Raw genomic sequence first — 13,168 nt, forward strand, 5'->3', positions numbered from 1 at the left:
AGTGTCTCTCATGGATCTTGCGGCAGAAATGACTGAGTTCCTACCATCTCAATGCCACATGAAAAGCCTTAATCAAAGCAACCAAACCTCTTGACTTGCTGCTGATTCCACAGCACTTTTTTATAGCGATATCACTTTTATCTATCATCATTTATTCAAAAAGGTAAATCAAAAGCATAACATAGTCTCATCATTTTTTTTGCCTGCAGGAGATGTCCTTCTCATTGGTTAAGCCATGAAATCTTACATCAGTCAGAGACAAACTGAGTGGCCGACCTGACTTTCTGTTCTCTTTTTTCCATGTATAGAAGTTTCTTATACACAGGTTACACTCCAGTATCAAAAATAGGGGTTTTTTTTAAAAGAAAAAACTTGCCTTCAGCAGCTCATCTGACACAAAGGAGTGCTTGTTTTCAGAAAAGTGCAACATTTTTTTAATTGCTGATCAGAAAGTCAATCCTCTGTTAATTCTAACCAAGCAATCTGAATGTATGACTAATGCCTGTTGGTGTGAAATGCATTTTCAGCTGTATTAATGATTAATACTGGAGATTTTTACAATTTGAATTCTGCACATAAATTCTAACATTTGTGTGTGTAAAGTCACACTTCTCTTACATACTTACTTTTATCAAGCTTTTTGAATTATTATTTTTCAGGAAGTCACTAGGAAGTTATTTTGAACTAAACTGCAGCAAGCAGTTCAGCTGAGGAGGTTCATGAAAAGCTTGTGTAAGCTCTAAAGATCTGCCCAGAGATAGATGTGTGTTAGTTAACAGAGCTACTTGCTTGTCTGTTTTTGTGGTCTGCAGCAACAGAATAGTGTCGTTAGCATCACATCTTGCGACCTTCAGCTCTCAGGCCTCAGCGATGAGATTTTTATTAATACCTCTCCACCAAGATGTAGCTTTTTCTAACTTTATTTGGAGGGCTCTGATTCATGCGTCTGGGGTCAGAGTATTTTACCCACTCTGCTGAAATGGTCCCAGGAAGGACCCTAAAGTATCACAGCTACATCTGTTCAAAATCACTCCAGTGCCTTTGGAGGATAAGGGTGGGGGTGAGGGGGTGAGACTTTAAGGAAGCTGGAGAACTCCACATGCCCAGGAGGAAAACAAATAATCGTTAGGGAGCACAGAAAGCAGGAAGAGTTCCTGCTACACACAGCTTCCTTTGGCATGCAGGAATGGAGAAGCTTGAAATGGTTTTCTTAGGGGAAATGGTAAACATAATGGAGATGCGTAACTACCATGAGCCAGACCAAAGGTCTGTTTAACCTAGAAGCTTGTTTTCCAGTAACAGATGCTTAAGGAAAGTGGATTAAAAACAAAGCATGTATAAAACAGATATTCCCCTTGGCATGGCCTCACAGCTTCTGAGGAACCGTGCTTCAGAAACTTCCTGAGCTGGAATTGCATTTCGTTTGTTGTGTTTAATAGTCATAGATAGGCTGATCTATCACAGATCTCTCTCATTCCTTTATGACTGGATTTACGCTTTGTGGGTCTACAACGTCTTTTGTTAGGGGCTGGACTGTATCGTCTCTGAAAAGTGCATGATGGCTTTATAACCATTTCAGTTTTCCCTGGATGCTCCTTAGCACAGCGGAGTCCCACAGAGCGCTGCTTTTTCCCGCTCTCCGGGCCGTTCACAAGAGCATGGACTCGCATCCCTTCCTTCCCGCCCCGAGCAGCCGGGCACCCTGCGGCCCCCCGCCATCCCCGGCACTCCTCCCTGCCCCGCACCGCCTCCGCAGCGGGACGGCTCCGCCCCGACGCGAGTTCGGCCCCGGCGCCCCGCCCGCCCGCCGGGCCGGGCTGGTCCTCCTTTCCTTGCTTCGGAGGCTGGGCCTGGGCCTGCTCGGCGCGGCGCCGCCGTGGCTCCGCGGTGAGAGGCGGGTACGTGAGGTACCGCTCTCCCGGCGCTTGGCGGAGGAGCGCGCCGGCCGTGGCGCCGGGGTCAGGGCGGCGGTTGTCCTGCTGCTGCAACGCGGGAGGCCTGTGCTTGCCGGGGGGCTCGGCCACTGCCGTCCTTCTGCTCTGCATGGAACGGGTTATAGCTGCCTAGGGACTTGAAATAAACGTGACAGGAGTGGGAGGCGTATTTCAGACCTTTTTGTGACAAAATGAGGCCCGTTTCACAGAACTGTAGGTCCGAGTCCTTCAGTGTCTGTTAAAGTACAGTCACTTGGTATCGAGACTTGTAGCTTTTCTTTTTGAACCGTGTCTCATTTGTCTTTCACTGCAGTGGTGTAATCTCTGGCATTGTCCTTAGTTTGTTGTTTCTGAAGGGCAGATCCACACCAGCATTTCCATTCAGAGCTATGTTCCTCACAGCTTGTCCCTGGGCTGTAAAATGCTACTGTAGGCTGAAGCACGGGATGCACAGTCTGAAGAAGCTCTTCTTCTGTTAGTGGAAGACTTGGGAGTTAAAATACATGGGTGTACTTCTTTCCAAACCTTTTTGTATGCCTGTATAACATGAAAGCTGATTTAATTTAAAGAATAAAATATGATTTGACATACAGATAGTTCTGACTTTTATCTTCTCCCTTTATTGCATTGTACAAAAAGATGGTTAAGATGTTAACATCTGAAAGGTCATAGCCCTTCTGATACTTTATTTCTCTCAGGATAAATTTCCTAACACATTTTTATATTCCCAAGACAACATACGAGATCTCATGAGTTCCCTACATGCTTCAGGTGACGGATGTTTGTCACAAAAGATGTAGTTCAACGTGCAGAGTCTGTTCTACTTAGGCCAAGTTAAGTAGATACTGCTCACTTTTTTTCTTCCCTCCTGATAGACCTCTTCATTCCTACTCTTGGATCAGCCCTTAAAACGTGTCTTTGAACCACATCCAGGTGGTATGAGTCAACTCATACCATGAGAAACAGCCTAACTGAGGGAGCAGGGGGGAGTACTGTGTCTCACTGGTTCCCAAGGTACAAAAAGTAACATCAGATCAGAATGAGGCAAAGGTAAGAGTGGAAGCCAAGCTGTGGTGCTGTGCACTCTTGGGGCTTTGGGAGAGGCATCGTAGTGTGTGAAGCAGCTCTGAAGTACAGGCATAGTTACAGGGGAAATCCACATCTGTGCTGCCGTGGTTATTTCAGTACCCTTTTCCATCTGTTGTCAGAAGTGTAAGTAGGAGCATGTCGGGGTGTCTGAATTTCAGCCACCTCCTCAGGTGGTAGCAGTTTTTCACCTGTCACTTTATCAATGTGCACACAGTACTGAAAAGACTTGCTACTCAAGGCCTCTTTCTGCTCCTAATTAAGTCAAAGGAAGAACTTTCTCCAGTGTTTAAGGGAGCAGGGTCTGGCCATGCAATGGAATTCAAACATGAAATATTGTGCTTCCCTGACAGCTGCATGCCTTCTGTGAGGGGAGGCCAAAACCTAACAACAAAATACGGCTTGCTTTGGCTGCTTCAAAGTGAGATAGCAGCAAGGGGAAAACGTTTATAAATGCCAGTGCTGGCGAGGAAAGCAGAGAGACATTGCTCTGTTGCTTTCAAGGATGCACAGCTACTGCGTGTTGAGGAATTCTGCTTTTTGTTATTAATCTTTGTGTGGAGCAATTCTGCTTTTTTTGATTGAGTTTCTGGTCTGTAAGCTATAGGAAAATGTATGTATCCTTTTGACTGGCCACAAAATAGATAACTTTGGTTTTGACCCAGAGAAACTGCAGATCTTTTTTTTGAATGTTTGTAATTTTTTTTTTTGGCATATGGCTACTGTGTCATAGGCTCTTTCAGACTAAGATTAAAGGAAAACCACCATCTGATTCTGTTTATAAGAGACTTCAGATAACTCTACTAGATTTTATAGTGGAATGGTCGCCAAACTTGTTTTAAAATAATTTCTTTATGGCTTATTTTATTTTTCAGGTTTTTGGAATGCCAGAAGTGATCAGTTCAGATGTGGTTTATTATGAGCTGTCTATGACTATATACAATGTGTGAGTTTTTTAAGTAAAGAGTTTCTAATTTCTGAGTCTTCTCTTAAAGTATTGGGAAGTGTATTTATTATTAAGCTAATTATGAAAGCATAAGTAGCATATTTTAATATCTAATATTTTCTTTTTTGTTTTTTTTTTGTTCAAGTTTAAAGCAATATTATTAATACTCATATCTAGTTCTTGTGTGACCAGGCAGACCCTGATTAAAACCAATAATGTTGTAGTGTAGTCTCTTGGCTTTACAGTATAGATTGTGTCGTTGACACATCTGCTATGTGAATAATTGCTGTGACAAGAGTACCCTACTTGACATACCTATCATCAGTGTGTTCACTCTCATGTCCCAAACACCCCTCTAACACCTCAGCTGTCTCCAGTACCTCTTTCCCAATTGAATGTATAACCATAAACACTATATTTCAGATTTTAAAATTATTTAGCACTTTTTTTTCCATGTTAAGCTATACGGTTGTATATAACGTGGGTATTTGAAACATTTATTGTCATAACAAAATAATCATGGAAGAGTTTTTTCATGCATTGATCCCTAAAGTTTGAAATAGTTTCTCTGTGTTTGTTTATAAAACTAAATACTTTGTAATTAAGAAAAGTATCCCTATAACTGCCTATGAGTGTCCTAGAAAAGGAAAATAAAATCCACCCACTTCAGAAGTTCAGCCCACGTTAGATACTCAGCAGTACACATAATTTTTCCTCTATACAGTTGTCACTGTTCTCGGTTATGCTCCACTTAGAAATAGCATTTAAATTTTGTTTACTGTCACTACATAAAACCAGCATGAGCATATACTCTCATAATTACACACCACCAGCCTTGTAAGCTCCTGTAAGTCATCCTTACCAACACTAGTCTGTAGAAATGTGTGTGTATATGCTCACATGAACATATATGTAGTTTATTCTGGAAGTTGTAAACACAAATATTGTGTATGAATAGCAATGCAATGTTTTATAGGAGGATGTTTTAGCATATAACTACTGGGGTGGTAGTTCATTGTTTTTACTACTTGTCTTACAAAGTATTTTCATATGTAATTATGAGTCATTTCATACACAAATCTGTTTGTAAGTGCATGGAAGCTGTAATAATGTAATGCTAACTTTATTCTGGTAAACTAATTAACAATGAAAAAATACAAATTGAAAAAAAAAGCAAAACCTTTTATGTATAAAAATGTATGTACTGGGCCTGCCATTTAGATGAACTTAGTCTAAACCCATCTGTAATGGACAAGGCAAGAAAACAGAGACACATCTTGATGCCAAAAGTGTTTGGAAAGCCTTCATTCTGTGACGGCAGTAAGAAGAAATCATATATACTGATCCAGGAAAGTCCCGTAGTGGATGAAGGGAATTTAGTAATGGCCACTACAACCACCATCTATTTGTAAATGTTTTTCCCCATATTGTGTGTTAAGAAGTTATTTAAATGATTTTTTTGTACAGTGATATGCAGCAGTGTATTGTATTTGAAGTAAAAATATTCCCGCTTTAGGTTTTGGTAATTTATACCTTAGAGCATATAAGATGAATTGTTTTATTTGTTTACTGTGATTTGCAGGGGTATTACTCCATGACAAGGTTACATTGACCTATCATTTCATGCATCAGCAGTTCTTCTATTGCACTGATTTGATCAAGCCTAGTGGATAAAAGAGGAGAATCCACCCAGTGGACCAAATTAGAATTATAATAAAAAGTGCACATTCTGAAGGGCAAAGCAGGTTAAGTATGGTACTTACTGCATCTGGCATCAATTTTGTGATGCGGAAAAATTTAAGCTGTTTTCATAGCTATTTGCTTAAACTTTTATATTCAAATTTTGTATTTTTACTTTATGTAGTTATGTAAGTGATGCTGTAGCTACAGTCAAGGAAAAGGGTAGTGTTTTGTAGCTACTGGAGGCTTTTTTAGGTTAGGTACTTGTGAAAGTGTGATAAATTTCAGTTCACAGCAATTTCTGGGTATCTCTTTGCTATACAACTCTAGATCCTGCTGTTGCTCCTCATGCTGAGGAACTTCACCATAAAATGTCAAACAACCCTTCGTGGTTGTCTGATTTGGGATCTGCTAGACAGAGAAAACGGGACTGCATTGGCTTTACTCTGTTTCTAGAGCTGTCTTGTTCCTGCTTGCTCTCCTTGAATGCCAGCAACAGCTCAGTGAATCAGGAGAGGCTGTATACTATCTGTTCTCTTCCAAGTATTTTAACTTCTGACATCCAGGCGATGGGCCAGGGTGCCTGTCTTATTCAAGGTGTGAAATAACTGTAGTATGCTCAAACATGATTTTAATAAGATATAGCAAATAAGATCTTCAAATGGCTCTAAAGTAAGATATGTGGAAGTTACAACATGGAATCTCAGGGGTTTGTGTCTCTAAGGACAGAGTATGCATTAGAAACATTTTAAAAGTCTTTGTATGTTTGTTCTTTATTGCTGTGTTGTGATGATCTACTATTAGTGCGTAGTCTCAATAGGACATAAGAACGCATTGTGGTTAACGTAACTGAGAACAACGTGAGCACACACGACAGTGTTTTGCTGGATACATCACTTCTAATAGAGATAGAGACCCCAGGGAAGAAGCTCACCTCAAGAGCTTGTAGAAAACAAGTCCTGATTGGCTTTCTTTGTTTTGCTTGTTGAGGTTTTTTCCTTTGTTTGATTTAGACATTAAGTCAATATTAATTCATTGCTTCAGTAACTGAAGATAAATAAAAACATGCAGTCTTGAGATTTAAAAAAATAAAGTGTTCTGTTTGTTTTCATGTTACGTGTCTATTTGGACAAGTTCTAGTGGTCTACCATAAAAAAAAACACACTGCTTTTAGGGGTTGTTTTAATTTTGTAAAGTTTTCTATTAGGTACAAATATTTAAAAGAATGGAGACAAAGAAGGTAAGCATCAGCTTACTCCAGAACTTAAATATATACCTGATTTGTGGCAATGGATTACTTTCATTTCTTATTTAGACATTCTGTTGAATGATGTTTTAAATTCCATTTAAAATGTTTGACTATTTATGCAGTAGATGAAATTATGCCAAAGTTTCTGTTGGTATCTTTGTGTGGATGTGTTGAAATTGCTGAAAATGTCTGCTTCGGGAGTTTAGTAATACCATGACTAGAAAATTAGCACTTTTTAAAGTTACTGGTTCTAATGTTGGGAGCAAAGAGATAGACAAAATGAAAAAAAATATGTATTTGGGGGTCAGAAGGTAAATATTAAAGAGTTTCTAATTCTTAAGACAATACTTGCTATGAAATACTTGTTACTTGATCAGGAAAATCTAAGTAAGCATGGGGTTGAGCAATTTGGTAGTCTATATTTAATACAACCTTAGAATTGTTTAGATGGGAAAATGCCTTTTAAGATTATTAAGTCCAACTGTAAACCTGCCACACTGCCACATCCACAACTAACAATGTCCCTAAGAGCCACAACTAACATGTCATTTGAATATCTGCAGGGATGATGAATCAGCCACTTGCTTGGGCATCCCATTGCAGTGTCTAACAACCCTCTCAGAGAAGAAATTTTTCGTAATGTCCATCTAAACTCTCCCCTGGTGCAACCTGAGGCTGTTTGCTCTTGTCCTGTCTTTTGAAACTTTGGAGAACACCCACCTCACCACAAACTCCACTGTAGAGAGCAATAAGGTTTTTCTTCAGCCTCCTCTTCTCCAGGCTAAATGACCTCAGCTCCCTCAGCTGCTCCTCATAAGACTTGTTCTCTAGACTCTTCACCAGCTTTGTTGCTCATCTCTGGTCATGCTCCAGCATCTCAATGTCCTTCTTGTAGTGAGGAGCCCAGAACTGAACACAGTATTTGAAGTGTGGCACAGTATTCCAACGCTGAGTACAAGGACATAATCCCTGCTCTTGTCCTGCTGACCACACTATTTCTGATACAAGCCAGGATACCATTGTCCCTCTTGGTCACCTGGGTGCACTGTTGGCTCATGTTCAAGTGGCTGTTGACCAACACTTCCAGGCATTTTTCTGCTGGGCAACTTTGCAGCCACTCTGTTCTAAGCCTGTAGTGCTGTGTGGGGTTATTGTGGCCCATCTTAGCCTTGCTGATCCTCATACATCTGGCCTCAACCCATCAATCCAGCCTGTTCAGATGCCCCTGCAGAGTCTTCCTACCCTCAAGCAGATCTCACTGAGCTTTGTATCCTCTGCAAACTAGAGAGGATACACTAGATTCCTTCATCCAGATTGTAGATGATATTAAACAGAACAGGCCTCAGCACTGAGCCCTAGGGAACACCACTGGTGACCAGCTGCCAACTGGATTTCATTCTGTTCATTTATCACTACTCTCTGGGCCCAGCCCTCCAGACAGTTTTTCACCCAGCAAAGAGTATACCGTTTTGAAATTGAACTTTTTAAAAGGTCACCCCATACAGGTTCAAGTTAAAGAAATCTGATCACTGAGGAATGAAATTTGCATCAGGTAAACAAAAAAAGTGAAACAGCTGCCTTTTCACAAGTGTCTATTGAACCAGTTCAAGCTGTACCGTGCTAAGAAGATGGCTCAGTTTTGCAGATGATCTACTACATGCCTTTTAAAGCAATTAGAGTTCAATAATGCAATCCTTTGTCACCTAATTAATTTTTAAATACTGGAAACAGATGGATGAACTCTCTAATGTGTGGTTCACTTGGTGCCATTGCTATTTAAATATTTTTTTTTAAATATTATTAATATTGAGTAATTATTATTATGGGAATTCAACGTCTTCATGTTCTGTGACTTGTCATTTCTTCTTTTTTTTAATAGATAAAACACGGATAAATAAATGTAATGTGGTTCTAGTTTGTATAGAATATGTAAATTCATTACAATTCGAAACAGATATTGAAAAAAATATTGTGAAAATGTTTCTCCAGTGATGATTCTGTGCCACAACAGCAACAGAAACTTTCACAAGGACAGTAATGTGTGCTATATTATCTTCAGTGGGTTTGAAAATCTTTAGCATTGAAGCTAAAAATCTTACAAGGCTAGAGAAAGCTATGGGCTTGCCAAAATAAACCAGATCCTATGATTTTTTTAATACTTCTGATCTTGAACTCATAATATCCTGTTATTTCAGTCCATCACAGTGATACTTCATGAGAAGATTCTGCTCCTCTCTGAGAGGTAGTGTAAAGGGCAATTTCTATATGGAAGATATACTGAGACCAATTTTTTAATATTATTTTTGTACATATAGCAAATGCAGACTCAGATTTTTGTGTCTTTGAAAAGAAGTGTGTGATTTGTATAGCAATATATATCACAAGAGACTTTTTGAGGTCATCTGGTCCAATGCCCTACTCAAAGCAGCACTGACCTTGCTCAGGAGTTGGCCAGTGAAGACACAAGTGTATCCAAGGATGGAGCCTCACTGAGCAGCTTATAACAGTGTTTCTCTACCCTCATAAGGAAGCCATTTGATTTTTTTTCCTGATATCTAACCTGAATATCTAATAAATTGAAATTTGTGTCTTCTTGCTTCAGATAATCTGAAAGCTTGATATTTTTCACCTTCTTGGTCTGTGACTCTCTTAAAAACTGTATTTTCCATTTATAGGCTGTATTTGCAAACTGATTTTGAGCTCAGTGGTTATTTCATTACTTCTGTATTTTTGCTGAAGTTTTAAATTGTTTACTCAGTCAAGGAAGTTGTGTATCCCTTAAGGCTATACACCTATAGCATTGCTTATTAAGCAATGGCTTTCTAGGCTGGTTATCTGAAAAGAATACTCATTTTAGAGAAGCACGTTCTAGACATAAGAAACAAAGTTTGCCTATAGTATAGTGTGAAACAGGAAGTGCAGGTTGTGGCATATCATGACTACTGCTTTTCTATTCATGAGCACTGCTATCTTGGACTGCTCAAGGATTCCCCATCTTACGTTTGCTTGCATTCCACATTAAGGTAGCACCAGGAACACGTGCAGAAGACTTACCTCCAGTCCTGCTGCTTTCTCCCATATGGAGGCAAAAGTAGCAGCAGCTCTCAGCTCTGCTTGGAACTACATATGGCCCTGAAAGAGACTGATGACTACTCAGGCAATAACTCTTCTGGACATTAACAGCGATTCAAATAATTGCATGTGTGATTTGGAAGTAGTATACACTTCTGCAATGAGCAACATTATGCACACACTCTGAGGGTGGTTATTAAACTATTTAAATAAACTTGTTTCAGTCATTTCCCTATGCTATCATAATTCGACTTTTAATGTTGTTTGGTTTGGATTGGAAAGATGAAGGGAAACCTTGTAGAATGCTAGATAGGTATTTGTAGCTGTAGTATGAACTTTCACATTTGAATCTTCTGTCTCTGGGTTTGTTTCTTGGAGTGCTATTTTCATTACCCTTATAACCAAGAACATAAATACTGTGCAATTTAACCACACTGATGGTGATTTGGTGTTTGTGGATGCCACTGATAATACTGATCTATTTATAAGACTTCCAATGACAAATAATTCTGAGGATTTGAATGTTCTTGAGTAAGACTTCCTTACACTTTAACATAGTTACTTCATACACTTACTGTCTGGAGGACTTTCAGTTGTTTAAATGTGTTTTCCATGTAATTCTCAACCATTGAGAAGACAAATATCTCTGAGCTGTAAGCAAAAAAAATTCAGGAAATGAGTGGGACTGCTGTGATGCAGTGTCAATAAATATGATTTCCACTGTTGTCATTATTTAATATGTGAGAAAGCACAGAGTAGTGCTATCAGCCCCAGATGGGTACTTACTATGTGGGAGCTTTCTGTGTCACAAAGTATATTTAAGTGGAATAGTAAACATTCAAATCAACCTTTTCTTGCTACTCATGTTTGGATCACAATCCTTTTTTTTCTGCTTTTTTTTTTTTTGCCATGGTGCAGACTGGAAGCTCAATAGCTCTGTTCAGCAGAAGCTGAAAACTGTTGTCTTTTTTTATTGGAGTGTTATGATAATTTGAGAGTGGATTTCATTTTCTCTATGTGGAAAAGTCATTGTATTTATTTTAAGGCAGTTTAGGATTTGGACCACACACAGGTGGTAAGCAATGATGACTCCCCTGCAAAACAAATTTTAAAATATCTCTTGAAAAATAGGTCTCATTTCACCCTTCTGTGTACCTTTTCTTAATAAGTGCTATGTAAATATTACCAGGAAGGTTCTTAACAGGTGTTAAATTCTCTGAACAATTCAAGTAATGTCTAGTTCTTGTAATGGTTGGTCTGTCACCTGGAGGTGGCTGATGGCCACTGAGGGGAAATGCTTAGCCAGAAATCTTGCCACACCAACCACTGTGGCTCCTCTCTTCTCCTGTTAATGACCACAACCTTGAACTGCAGGTTAGCAAGATGTTCCAGGAACTGTATATTTTCTATCCCAGCTTGTCTTTCTGATACACAGTAGATATCCCGAATAAACTGGTGGCACAGATGAGGCAGCTGCAGTCAGCATGATCTGCCATTGCCTAGGGTGAACACAAATAGAGGGAAGAAAAACAGCATCTCAGGCAGCCAGAGAAAACAAGGTTTGAGCTGCATGGTTTTGTCTGCTGGACATGACTTAAAAATAAACATGTTCTGAAATGTGGAACTCCTGTGAAACCTTATTTTTTGTCAGTGAACCCAACTTTTGATCTGGATTGTCTTGAAATTAATTGCAAAGAAAAAATTCATTATTCATCATACTCTTTGAAAAGCTTGGATAATAGAAGGCTTGTTAAAATGTGTGATAAAATTTCTTTGTGGAAAGCGGAAAAGGAGAGAGGTAACAAGCTAAATGGCTGCTCCTTTATGATTCTTTATACATGAGGAATTTTCAGCTTCAAGAGTGAGTTACTAATGCATCATACTGTGTCTGGAACTATTCTGTCTTTCATTTTAACTTGAGTTTTCAATGGACATTTTTCTGTAGAGAATTAATATTTAGTATTGGGTTATCACAGGGTGTGTTATTTTCTGTGGCTGTGAAACCTCATTAGAGATTAATTTGATCAATAATTAAGCAATTTTTAGTATTTCTCATCTTTATATGCTTGGGAGTTTCTTTGTTTGTTTTTTTTCCCCTACTCGAGAACTTCTTGCAATATATATGTTATATTTCATCCAAAAGTGTGAAAAATAAAAATTCATCCAGCCTTCTTCCCCAGATGATGTATTTACTTAAAGTTACCTATTTGTGGATGTGACTGTTAAGCAAGATACTCATGATGCGTTGGTTTATAGTAGATGTTATAAGCAACTTGTAGTGCTGCAGTTCTGTTGTGCAAAAGATTTTTTTTTTCTCTTCAGGTCTGAATGTAGTGTCTTGGCACCTGCTTTTGTCTGACTTTATGGAGAATATTTCACCCGTGGGATGGGTGCTTCTCTTGGTAAAGCATTTGACTGCAAACATACTTCAGGCTACGGGAGCCATGTATTGTTGGTTCTGTAATCTCCCAAGTTTAGTTCTGCAGAGAACAATCTTTTATGTAGTAACAAAAAGAAAACATTTGGCTTTTACCAGTGTGTTACAGAGTTCAGTAAATACATGGTGGATATCCTCTAGCTAGATTGACATGGAACTAACAACTGATGGCAGACATGCTACAGAATAATTGCTCCAAAATGGAGTTTGCACTATCTGAAGCTGGAGAGTCTGAAATTGTGATTACGTCAATAACTCTGTGAGGCAGACAAGAAGATTTATTCAGTGTAAAGTAATTCTATGGAGGAGTTCAGTGAAAATTGTATTTTATATCTCAACAGACTACAGAAATAGGTCACTTTTTTTGAAGGAATGCAATGATCAGTTATTAAAATCTTATTCACATTACTTTTGTCTAGAAATCAAAAATCAAGGAAGAAGGACATCAATATTTGAAGTAGACTCTAAATTATTGTTAATTCTCCATGCAAATGTCTTCTGTAGGGTTCTCTTCCTTTTTTTGTTCCTAATTTTTTTTTCCTTTTTACATTAATGATAAATAAACAACTGCTATGGGGAAGGGTTGAATCTCCAAGAAGGGGTTCCCATAAGTCAACATACTGAACTGAAAAGCCTCCTAAACCAGTAAATTGGAAATAAGGAGTTTAAGTCTCCTCAGAAGAGTTTCCATCTTGACGTTTTTCAAGAGTTAGGCACCTATCCTTCCTCCTAGCACAGAGGAAATGATGGAGCAAGTGTGCTGT

The sequence above is a fragment of the Colius striatus genome, chromosome 11 (assembly GCF_028858725.1).
Source record: "Colius striatus isolate bColStr4 chromosome 11, bColStr4.1.hap1, whole genome shotgun sequence".
Taxonomy (NCBI): Eukaryota; Metazoa; Chordata; class Aves; order Coliiformes; family Coliidae; genus Colius; species Colius striatus.